Consider the following 13,127-nt stretch of genomic DNA (forward strand, 5'->3'; position numbering starts at 1 on the left):
TGAAGGTATTGAGATGATGTTTGTGTCATCTAGTAGCATTTCAGTGATGAGTGGGATCACCCATCTTTGGCAAACTGGCACGTCTGCAGCTTCGTCTTCTCCTAGAGCCATACTTGAGGCTAAGTTAGCGAGAGCGTCCGCCATTTGATTTTCTTTTCTTGGCACATGTTCTAGCGTCATAGCCTCAAACTGTTGTAGCAGTTGAGAGGCTAGCCAGAAGTATAGGACGAGATCATCTTTCCTCATTTCATATTCAGTCAAGAGTTGATTGATTATGAGCTTGGAGTTACCATACGCTTCTAGCGTTGTGATTTCCATGTTGATTGCCATTTGGAGTCCAATAATCAGTGCTTGGGACTTAGCGATGTTGACGGAGCACAGCTCGCTTAATCGGAAGGAATAAGGTAGTACTTGTCTTTGTGGTGACATGAATACTACTCCTGCCCCCACTTCTTCTGCTCATACGCATCTGTCGAAGAACATTGTCTACGTCGAGAAGATGTCAATGTAGAACACCTCCTTGTCTAGCAAGTCTTCCGATATTTTCTAATCGGCTAGGACTGGATGATCGGCAAAGAAGTCCGCTAGGGCTTGTCTCTTGATGGCTTTAGCTGAAACATAGATGATCTCATGTTGGTTGAGAAGCAACGCCCATTTAGCTAGTTGCCCTGTCAGAACTGGCTTAGACATAACGTACTTGACATGTCGGCTTTAGCAACCAAGTGGATGGTGTAAGCAAGCATGTAGTGTCTAAGCTTTTGGACGGCAAAGACTAAGGCAAGGCACATCTTCTCGATTAGTGAGTAGTTAAGCTCGGCATTAGTAAAGGTTTTACTTAGGTAGTAGAGTGCTTTTTCCTTTTGGTCTTTATTTTCTTGTGCCAATAGTGCTCCAATGCAATGTATAGGATGGGCGGCTTTCCAGGCACAGGAACTCCTAAGACAAGTGGGCTTGCTAGGTACCTTTTTATGCTCTCAAAGACATTGCGACTTGTGTCATCTCATATGAACGGAGCGTCATTCTTCATGAGTCAACTGAAGGGTTGATAGCATCCAGCGAGGTTGGAGATAAAGCATATAATAAAGGCTAGCCGCCTTTATAGACTTTTCAGATTTTGTAAGTTCCTTGGTTCAAGCATGCTTTGGATGGCCTTGATCTTCGATTGGTCAACTTCAATGCCACGGTGCTTGACAATGAAGCCAAGGAACTTCCCAGAAGTGATGCCAAATGCACACTTCAACGGGCCCGTTCATTTTGAGGTTGTAGTGCCGTAGTTTGTTGAACGCCATTCGTAAATCCTTCAAGTGATCGGATCTCTTTTTGGTCTTGCAAACTATGTCGTCCATGTAACATTCTACGTTTTTGTGTAGCATGTCATTAAATATCTTCTGCATTGTGCGTTGATTTGTAGCTCCAGCATTCTTTAAACCAAAGGGCATTGCCTCATATTAGTAGATACCTTTTGGAGTGCGAAAGGTTGTTAGTTCCTCGTCTTTGGGAGCCATGCAGATTTTGATTGTATCCAGATGAGCCGTCTATGAATGATAATGCCTCGTGGGCAATGGTTGTGTCCACCATGATTTTAATGATTGGAAAGGGTCTTTGGGCAAGCATCATTGAGGTCGCAGATGGAAGTTCGGTCTTGACCACCAAAGCGATCAAGTGCCGAAATTCTAGGTTTTGAATGATTCAATTCTCATGTTAATGTATTGAGCAGTAACGTTTTTCGCTTTGCTTGAAATTTTCACGAGTGTATTTGGTATGAAGCCAAGTCCATCTTTTTTGTTGTCAACTTTGTAACCATGCTCCTTCAACTTCTTTTGAGTCTCAATGAGGTCACATTCTTTGTCGTTGATGGCGTTTGAATTCTTCTTTCCAAGATTTGAAGAGAAGGTGAAATCGTACCCAGCTTTTGACATAAGTTTGTAGGCATTTAGGTCGAAACCTTCTTCGGTCCTCTTAGTTGGAAGAGAGCTTGGTTCTACCCCATTGGCAGTGGTTTTACGAAACCTTATGGTGGTTTTGAAACTTTACTATTGCCTGGCTGTGTCAGAGGTAAAACTCCATTTGTCTTGAGCAGCTTTACACCGTCTTTGTGCAACTGTGTGTCGGCTTTGCTTGTTCCAATTTCAAATGAGGATTGCTTATTCTTTCTTCTCGACATTGGGATGTATCAGAAGACGGGTGTGTTTGGTCATTTTAAGGGCGTCACACTCCATTGGATTGTTATGGGCTTAGCAGGCACACCATTGTTTTTGCTTGAAGATGGCACGGCTTCCCTTTCTTATTTTTTAGGCACGGCTTGCCACTCTTGTTTCTTAGGTGCAGCTTTGCCTAGAATTTGATTTATTTTGGAAAAGCTTTGGGCACCATGTCTTCATCCATGTAAAACTTGGCATCCGCGAAGTGTGATTCAGCTTCGGTGAATGATTTGGTGTCGCCTTGTATCACCTTTCCTCATTCTCAATAGAACTTTAAGCATTGATAAAGGTGGAAGACACTGCTCCATTCTCATGGATCCAAAGCTTTATTAAGAGCAAGTTGTAGGAAGTTCTTGCATCAATCATGTGGAATAGCGTGCTTGATTTGAGTTCGCCAATGGTCATTTCCACTCGAATCATGCCCATCGCTCTTTATCCTCCTTGGTTAAAACCTTGGATTTACAAGGTGGCTTCGGGATAATTCATCCACCTTGATGCCGATTGTGGTTATTGTTGACTTTGGCATGATGTTTATGGTCGATTCACCATCCACAAGTATGTGATTAACTTTATGCTCCCTTACTTACCCAGAGACGAAGAGAAGACAACTGTGAGGTTTTGATCCCAGCAGCAAGTCTTCGTCAGTGAAGTTGATTGCGTCATGTGTGGCACAACATATGGCATATTCATGTGGCCAAAGCTTCAAGCCTTCGTCTTTACTTACTTGCACCTGGTGGTCGTCGGGACTCGCCAAGACAGCTACTAGTACTTTTCGCATCTCCTTGGGCAATCGTAGTGCTTCATCGATGATAAAGTATGTTGGCAGGCCTTCTTTGGGCGTGAGGGTCTTCTCTTTCTCGATGCAATAACTTTGCCTTTTGAGGGCTTTTCTATCTCTACTTCAGCCATGTGACAGGCAATGGTAATGCATTGTTGGAAGAAATCATTAGGGAAGTACTCGTGATGTACCAAATACTGCTTTTCGCACTAGGTATGGACACTATGAGTTCTATGTCATGCCTTTTGGGTTAACGAATGTACCTACAACTTTCATGGATTTGACTAACAAAGTTTTCAGAACGTATCTTGATCGGTTTGGGATTGTGTTCATTGATGACATCCTGATCTACTCCAAGAGTAATGATGAGCATAGGAAACATTAGAAGTTAATGTTGGAGAGATTATGGAAGAATCAGCTATATGCAAAGTTTAGTAAGTGTTAGTGTTGGCTAGACCAGATCAGTTTCCTCGGGTATGTGGTCTCCGCTGAGGGAATTAGTATGGACCCTCAGAAGATTTCTGAAATGTCTATGTGGGAATAGCTGAGGAACATTACTAAAGTGAGGAGTTTTCTGGGATTGGCTAGCTATTACCGACGTTTTGTGCAGGATTTCTCAGTAATCGCCTTGCGTTTTACTAAGTTGACCCATAAGGGGTTCAAATTTGAATGGGATGAGAATTGTGAACGGAGTTTTCAGGAGCTTAAAAAGTGTCTTACTTATGCCCCCAACCTTGCTCTTCCAAACGATGGTAGTGAGTTTGAGATCTACAGTGATGCATCCTTGTTAGGATTGGGTTGTGTTCTGATGCAACATGGGAAAGTCATCATCTATGCTTCTAGACAGCTCAAAACTCACAAGAGAAACTACCACACTCATAACCTGGAACTCAGAGCAATAGTCTTTGCTCTAAAAATCTGGCGACATTACTTGTATGGTGAAAAGTACATCATCTTTACCGATCATAAGAGTTTGAAGTATGTCTTCACCCATAAGGAGTTGAATTTAAGGTAGAAAAGGTGGATGGAACTCATTAGTGACTACGATTACACTATTGAGTATCATCCTGGTCATGCAAATGTCGTAGTGGATGCACTTAGCTAGAAATCCTATGGACAACTTGTCTTCTTTCGAGCTACCCATGTTCCGCTATTGTTTTCGCTTCGAAAAACCGGCATTGCTGTGACACCAAATTCACATGGAGCATTGTTGGCACACTTCCAAATTAGGCCTATTTTGGTGGATTTGGTTTAGGAAGCTCAGGAGCTCGACCAACAATGTGTAAACCTAAAAGAACAGGTGCTAAATGGTTCTAGGTGAGATCTGAAAATTTGGAAATATGGAGCCTTGGTGATAAGAAATAGGCTGTTTGTGCCTAAGGACAATAAAGTGGTGAAAAAGGAAATTCTTGATAAAGCCCGCATTTCGGCACATGCCATACATCTGGGGAGTACCAAATTGTATCACACTATTCGTCCATTCTACTACTAGTATGGGATGAAATGGGATGTGGTAGAGTATGTGAAAAGATGTATTATTTGCTAACAGGTGAAAGGGAACAGATAGAGACCTAAAGGGCTAATGCAGAATCTCCCTATACCAGCGTAGAAGTAGGAAGACATCACCATCAATTTTGTGTATGGTTTGCCGAGCACACAGTTGATGTTTGATAACATTTAGGTGATTATGGATCGACTCACCAAGATTACTCATTTCTTACCCATTCGACAGACCTACACATTGAAGAAGTTGGCATAGTTGTTCATCGATAATATTGTTAAACTTCAAGGTGTACCCATCACCATTGTTTCGAACAAAGATCCAAGATTCACATCTAGATTTTGGAGAGCATTCCATGATGCCATGAATACTCAACTGTTGCAAAGCACTGGAGATGCGAAAATTAACTTAACACACAAATTTAACCCTCTTTTGACAACTGTAGTATAAGTATAAGTATAAGTATAAGTAGGGATCGTTCTGGACCGGGGATTAGGAGGGCTTGCTAATAACCTCTAAACTGACTCAAAAACATAAAACTAAACTTAAAAACACTTAACAAGACTCACAAGACTCAAAGCAAACTTAAAATACTCAAAACAGCTTAAAACAACCAAATAAACTTAAACTAGACACTAGGAATGACTTTGGACAAAAATTGACTTTTACTTTAATCAAAACACTTAAAAATACAAACTAAAACATATTTGAAACACTTTAAAACAAGAAACTAAAAGGGGGGTTTTGATTTGAATGAAGTTGTAACAAACAACAAGTATGAAAAACTAGACAGATTGTAAAACGAATGTGAGAAATAAGATGATGGATGGGATAGCTAGAGGCTTTTTCTCCACACATGACATGTATGCAAATAACTTGATTTCTAGTTACTACTTCATTAAATTATGAATGACAATGCTCCAAATTAACCGTGACATCACTAGTTAACTCTCAGATTTTCCTTGTTTTATTGGATTGGATGACATCATTCGACAACCCAAAACATTCTTCAAAAGTTCCCTACATGACATCATAATAGAGATACAATCAAAGATCATTATGTTTAATGAAAATCATAAGCATTGACAAAGCACTTGCGACTATAACATCATGTCACTTATGCTAGGAATTGAACTTAACGCGATCGTTTATAAGCGACCTTCACTACATGTGAATATAAGTTTGTAACGATTATGTGAAACTTCCTTATATTCTAGAAACGAATTTATGCATGCCAATTAAGTGTCGACCCTTAATTAACAAATACAAATAAGTTATCAATCAAATAGTTAAGTCAATTGCATTCACGATTCAAGAGTTCATAACTGGAATTTATCAAATTATATTGCACACATAATCATGGCTTTGAAATCACCCCTAGCCAAGAGGGGTTTAGCCACTCATATTTACAACAAAACGAAAGGAAATGAATTTAAACATTAGAAACAAAAGAAAGCAAACACCTAAACGCTCCAACGATCCAAGTTGGACAGCTAGCACGTCCAATCACTTTCCTTCCCTTCCTTTGCTACGGCACAAGGTGTTGGTGAGTGTTTGAAGGTTTGTTTGTATGGAGGAATGGATGTGAAGATGAATGGATATGTTTGGATGAAGGTTGTGTTGAAATGGGAGTGAATGATCTAACCAAGTATGAACTAAATTTATGTTACACACACTTACTTTCATAGAGGAAGTGCATGGCAATGGAAGGGAACATGGAGTGGTGTAGCAATTGAGTGCAATGATGCATGAAATCTGAAATGATAGAGGGAAGAAGGAATGGTGTAGCAATTGAGTGCAATGATTCAATGTAATGATGCATGAAATCTGAAATGATGGAGGGAACAAGGATGATTATGCATGGCATGGGTGGAAAGGTGAGTAAGTGGTGAATCAATGAGTGCAAGGAGGTGAAAGGATATTGTGCACATGGTAGACAAAGGAGAGGAAGTGGAATCATGCAAAAAAATGAGTCAATAGAGGGAACATGGATGATGATGCACAGCATAGGAATCCAAAGGAAGTGCAATGGTGGTGCACGGCAATGATGGAAAGGTGAATGGTGGAGTGACACCCCTTTGTGGCTGAGTTCTTTGTCCTTTTTACATTAATTCTTCTTTCTCTTTAACACATTCCTAGCCTCTTTAGTCTTCAATTTCGTCCATCCACCTTGCTCCATGCATGTGTTATTCATTCCAAGCCCAAAACTGCTCCAAAATGCACCAAAATGCATCTTATTGCTTTATAAGGCCTATGGACCTACAAACACACGAAAATAGCTTAAAATACATAATTAACTAATAAATAACAACATAAATTCATGAGAACAAGCTAACTCAGCCGCATAAATATGCTCCTATCAAATTCCCCCACACTTAGCTTTTGCTAGTCCTCGAGCAAAACAAAACAAACAAAACAAACAAAACACAACCTAGATCTTCCAACATTTGCCTCAAAGATTTTTAATGAAACATGACATGTTAAAAATCATTATTCCCACAGATTTTGGTCATCTTTACACTTGAGCACATACTTAATCATAGTCACCACTTACTAGTTCACAATTAACCAATTAAAACAATGTTTTGAATATAGTAACATGCCTTAGAGAATTTTCTCAATTCCTTACAAGATACTCTCTATTTTCACACACATTTTCTAACTACACACCCTACACTAGTATATGTGAGAAGATTGATGTAACACGAAAGACTAGGACTCACTATATTATAACAAAGAAAGCAATTTTCTGGAGTTATTAAGCATGTTTAGATATGATCTCATGAATGGAATGCTACTACTTAGATGCGAGAACCAGTGACACCATATGCTCATACCAATTTCGAACTCCACAAATTGAAACACACAACACTCAAGATTGAAGTCAATGGTTGTAACAGGGCTTGGGGGTAATGGCTAACAAAGAAAGGATAGGGATAACAAACGTTCTTAAAGCGATAGCAAGCAAAGCAATGAAATAGACACTTGGAAATCACTTTAGAATGCAGAATCAACTTTTAAATACAAAAGGGAAGATTCATGCAACACTTAGGGCAGAATACAATGTTTTGGACCCTTTCTTTAACAAACAACACTTTAGAGCTCTTTTTCATACTCTTTTCAATTCTTTTTTTTTTTCACTCTTTTTTTTTTCTTTTCTACCCGTGCCTTATTAAGGACTTTGGCGCACACACACACACAAGAATCACTTCCCCCACACTTGCTTTCTGCAATACATTGATAAAAAAGGAGTTCATTTTAAGTCATGCCTTACTATGCTTCAAGAATAAGGGTATGGATGGTCCTAAAATTAGACTACGTAAGGATAGTGTGGGTTAACAAAGAACATAGGCTTAAGAAGGCTCAACGGGGTTAAACTTAAACACATAATGAAATAGGGGCACGTCAATTTGGCTTTGGTGGTCACTACACAACTTCATCTTGAATATGTGTTATGCAAATCAATAACATGCTTTGAATGAAATATGCATGAGTTCTAGCATTTGGAACTAAATGATGAAACGCCTTCTAAGTAACAACCAAGTAAAGAATAATAAGATCATGCAACGACTTTAGAAAACAATGGTGCACAGATTATTAACTCTCCAAATAAACGTTTAGGCTCAAGTCTCACAAGGTTGTAGCGTTCATTTGAGTTCCTTCCTTCAAGCATGTTACAAAAACTAATTTTTCTCTTATGATTGCATGTGAATTCATAAATTATAACCACAACCAAGCATACATCAAAGAGTAAATCAAATTTTCATCCATGTTTATAACTATGTTTAACAATTTTTTCAAATTTTATGAGATTTTTGGATTTTTATGTCAAAACACACTAAAACACTCCAAAATAGCTTAAAACACTTAAAACAGCAAGGAACAACACTAGAAGTAATGGGTGATAAACTCCTACGAATTTCATGCAAAACAATGGTTACCCCCCCCCCACACTTAAATCAAACATTGTCCTCAATGTTTCAAGCATAAACTCAGACACAAACAAGCAAGCAAACAAACAAACAACGAATAAACATGACAAGTATAGCAAAGTAAAAACCAGACAGAGTAGAGTTTAAGAACACAAATCTGGTTTTGGAGATAGATGATCTTGTTGACTTTCCACATCTTTGATCTCAAACTGGTTTGGAATTCTGAGCGAGGGAAATTAGAGTTCCTTGGTTGTGCAGTCTGCATTCTTCTATGCTTGTTTCTTCTGCACGGCAGGCAAGCACGAGGTAAAGGTGTTGGTCTGTTTCTTTGTTCAATCTGTCCAAGTGCTGATAGACGCATATTTATGCGACTTAGTTAACTAGTTTTCTTGCATTTACGTTATTAGTTCTTAGTTATTTTAGTACTTTAAGCCATTTTCGTGTGTTTGTAGGTCCAAAGGGCTAAGGTAGCAAGAAAGTGCATTTTGGTGCATTTTGGAGCAGTTTTGAGCTTGGAATGGATTACATATGATTGAGCAAGATGGATGGACGAATTTGAAGACAAAAGAGGCTAAGAACATGCTAAAAATCTGGTGAAACAAATACAAGTTGCAAGAAGGGATAAATTTCTAGAAGGATTGGCCAAAACTTCACTCAAAACCATGCATACCCCATAAAATTCATCAATGCCGTGGCCTTCCCTTTGTTTTACTTCCACCAGATTTTTTAGTGATGATGCAATGCCTATCTCACTATGACATTTGAGTGGATGATGTAATGCTTAACTCACCATGACATTTGAGTGGATGATGCAATGCTTAACTCACCATGACATGTGAGTGGATGACTCAAAACCTACCCTCACCAACAACTCTCCACCTTGCCATGCCTTACCTACTTCATTCCACCAGATTTTTGCATTAAACATGTCCATCCTCTTCCTATAAATACCATGGCAGCAACCTCATTCAATTCATCCAGAAATTAACCATTCTCCAAGCCTTTCCTTGCCTCTCCTACATATCTAAACCCCTTCCCATCCATCCCTCCAAATAACCAACCCTTCAACATCATTCCAACCTTGTTGTGGCGGCAAGGAGAAGGAGAAAAGTCCTTGGACGCGCTTGCTATCCAACATGGATCGTTGGAACGTTTAGGTGCTTTCTTCCCTTTGTTTTTCAATGGTTAAATTTGTTTATCTTTGTTTTGTAATAATGAGGAACTAAACCCCCATTGGCTAGGGGGGGATTCAAAACCATGTTTATGCTTGCTATATGATTTGATTACTTCCAATTGCGTTTCTTGAATTGTGAATTCAATTTACTTATCCATTCGTATAAAAACTAATTTGTGTATGTTGGTTGAGAGTGCACGCTTAATTTTCATGCATGAATTTGACGCTAGAATATAAGGGAGTTTCACCTAATCGTTATGAACTTATATTCACAAGTAGTGAAGGTTGCTAGTCACAATCACGTTAAGTAAATTCTTGGCATAAGTTTCATGCAAATCATAGTAACGAGTGCCTCGTCAATGCTTATGTTTTTCATAGAACTTAATGATTCTTGCTTGTATCTCTATTATGCAATTCATGTAGGGAACTTGTAGGGAATGTTTTGGGTTGTCGTATGCAATCATCCAATCTAATAACTTGTTGAAAAACTGAGAGTTAATTAGTGCAATTCACGGTTAATTTGGGGCGTTGAGTATTCATAACTTTTCGAAGAGCAATTGGAAATCATTTTGTATGCAAGCAAGACATGTGTGGAGAAGAACCCCTTAGCTAGCCTTCCATTATCCATTCAACCCAAATTTGTTTAAAATCTATTTAAGTTTTTAGTTTATTCGTTTTTACTTTCAACTTCACCAAACTCAAATCCCCCTTTTACTTTCTTGTTTTAAAATCTTTTGTTTACATTTTTAACTTTGTTTCTTTTTGTTTTTGAGTCAGTTTAGAGGTTTTAGCAAGCCCTCCTAATCCCCGGTTTAGAACGATCCCTACTTACATACTTTGCTACAATTGTCAAAAAGAGGGTTTAATTTGTGTGTCAAGTAATTCTCGCATCAAGTGCCGACCATTTGCTTTCTTTCTCCTTGTCCCTAGCTGAGGATGAATTAGCACATTGTCTCCACATGCTTCGAGGTATCATTTTCACTTCCCTTATCTGTTCCCCAGGCAAATGTGGTAGCTTGAGGATGCATAAGATGTTGAAAATGAGTACTCGAGAGCAAGGCTAGGTAAGCAATCAGAAAGGGGTTCCAGACAGTCGGTTCCAGATCAGAAGATTGATACCAAGTGCTGGCTGATTGCTCTCTTTCTCCTTGTCCCGCAAGTGAAAAACAACGATAATAAGAAGGACAAGGAGAAAGTATGATATGAGATACTCTTGCTTTCAACCTTCGTGATATGAACTACTTTTGCTTTTGATGGGTTGTTTGCAGAGGTATCCCAGGGAATAAGGAACATTGAGTGACTCGAGAGGCTTTGTTGGGAAGGCATTCTCGGAGATGAAGAAGGGTTATGTATGTCTGCCTTGCAATGGAGGGTGAAGGTCGACATTTATATGAATTAATAACCGGCACTATTCTTTCACTCTTGTCAGCAACCGTTGGATGATTAAACAGTAAACTTCACATGCTTTCTACGTCACCAGAAATCTTCGACAGATTGCTCGTAATTTTTGCAAGGCTGAGTGTGCATGTGACAGATGCTGACACATTTGGAAAAGCAAATGCCTCTCCGATTTTTGAGCTTGCCTCTTCGATTTCTGAACTCGCCTCTTCGATTTCTGAGCTCCGTCGAGTGCAGAGGTTGAATGTGACAAGTGCGGACAAATTTGGAAAAGAGGATGGCCCGTGGTTTTTTAGCAAGCCCAGCTTTTGAGAAAGCTAGCGCCTCTTCGATTTTTGAATTGGCCTCTTCGATTTTTTAGCTCGCCTCTTCGATCTCTGAAATCTTATCGAATGCTAATTTTTATAGAGGCGCGCAGTTCGTTTCAAAGTACACTTGAATTTCTGCCTGTAGAAACTCCCTTCTTGCACTTCTAAGATCCTGATTTGTCCGACCTCTTCTTTCTTCAACACCTTTGAAAATGTCTAGCCCCTCTGACCATCGCTTTTACTTGAACCTTGGTGAAGAGGCATCCATGCCTTCTCCAGACAACATATGGCGCCCATCCTTCATATCCCCTACTGGTCCTCTTACCATTGGGGATTTGGTGATGAAGAATGATATGACCGCTGCGGTGGTGGCCTGGAACCTTGTCACTCCCAAAGATAAAAGACTAATTTCCAAACGATCTGATGAGTTGGCTGTTAAGGATTCTCTGGCTCTCAGTGTGCAGTGTGCAGGTTCTGTGTCTAATATTGCCCAACGTCTATTTGCTCGAACCCTTCAAGTTGAATCATTGGCGGTTGAAGTGATGAGTCTCAAATAGAAGATTAGAGGGCTCAAGCATGAGAATAAACAGCTGCACATGCTTGCACACAACTATGCTACAAACATCAAAAGGAAGATTAACCAGATGCAGGAATCTGATAGTCAGATTTTACTTGATCATCAGAGGTTTGTGGGTTTGTTCCAATAACATTTGCCTTTGTTTTCTGGGGCTGTACCGCGTAGTGAAGCTCCAAATGATCAACCTCTGATACCTCCTCCTTTTGTGGCTCCGCCGATTACTGAGACTTCTCCTAAGCAGCCTTTGTGAAGGCTCCCTTTTGTATTTTTCTGCCTCCTGTTCTTTTTCAACGAATTTTAATGTAAAAATACCTTGCATATCTATCAATGTTTGATAGGAGCATATTTATGCGACTTAGTTAACATGTTTTCTTGCACTTACTTAGTTAGTTATTGCTTATAAGAGTGTTTTAAGCCATTTTCATATGTTGGTAGGTCCTAATAACAAAGTTGGCAAGAAAAGTGCATTTTGGTGCATTTTGGAGCAATTTTGGGCTAAAATGGATTGCATGCACTTGGAGACATGAGGATGGACGTTTTGGGAAGATTAGAATTCAGCATATGTGTGTGCAAGTGTGTGACCTACAACTAACAAACATCATAGCTGCCATGTGATGGAGAAAATGTGTTGTTTGTGGCTGAAATAATGAAGAGCATGTGTGCGTGCAAGTGTGACAGCTTGTGGATGTGGAAATAATGATAACATGACAACAAAGACACATGCAAAAAAGCCTTGAGCACCATCCTTCACACTTGTGCAGCAGCAACCCTTCATCATTACTTAACATTTCTGCCACAAGAACATGGAGACAACATTATACAAGGCATGTGCAAAAGAGAAACATGGACAGCCAACAAATTTGTCAAAACTGCCTGCGCAGATTAGCTGACTTTGGAAGCATGTTACGAACAGCTCCGAATGAATGAGAGAATGAGCCTTATATTCTTGGAAAGCTACGGATGTCTATTTTCTGGAGCAATTTACGGATTGTTAATATCATTTTTCTAGAATAAGTTATGGGCATTGTAACACTGAAAGGTTTAGAAAAGGGCTAAGCAGATTTGGCTAATAAAATGAGAAAGTAAAGGCACTTGTTTTGTGTTTTGCTTTGTCATCAACACTCAGCAGCAAATGGGGTTTTGATTGCACTCATTTGGCTTTGGAGCAAGTGGAAATGCACAGCTAGAAAGAGAAGACGCACCCACATGCAAAGGAAAGGAGAAACATGGGCAGAAAATGGGTGGATTAGTGGCTGAA

Source organism: Malus domestica, chromosome 15 (assembly GCF_042453785.1).
Source record: "Malus domestica chromosome 15, GDT2T_hap1".
Classification (NCBI taxonomy): Eukaryota; Viridiplantae; Streptophyta; class Magnoliopsida; order Rosales; family Rosaceae; genus Malus; species Malus domestica.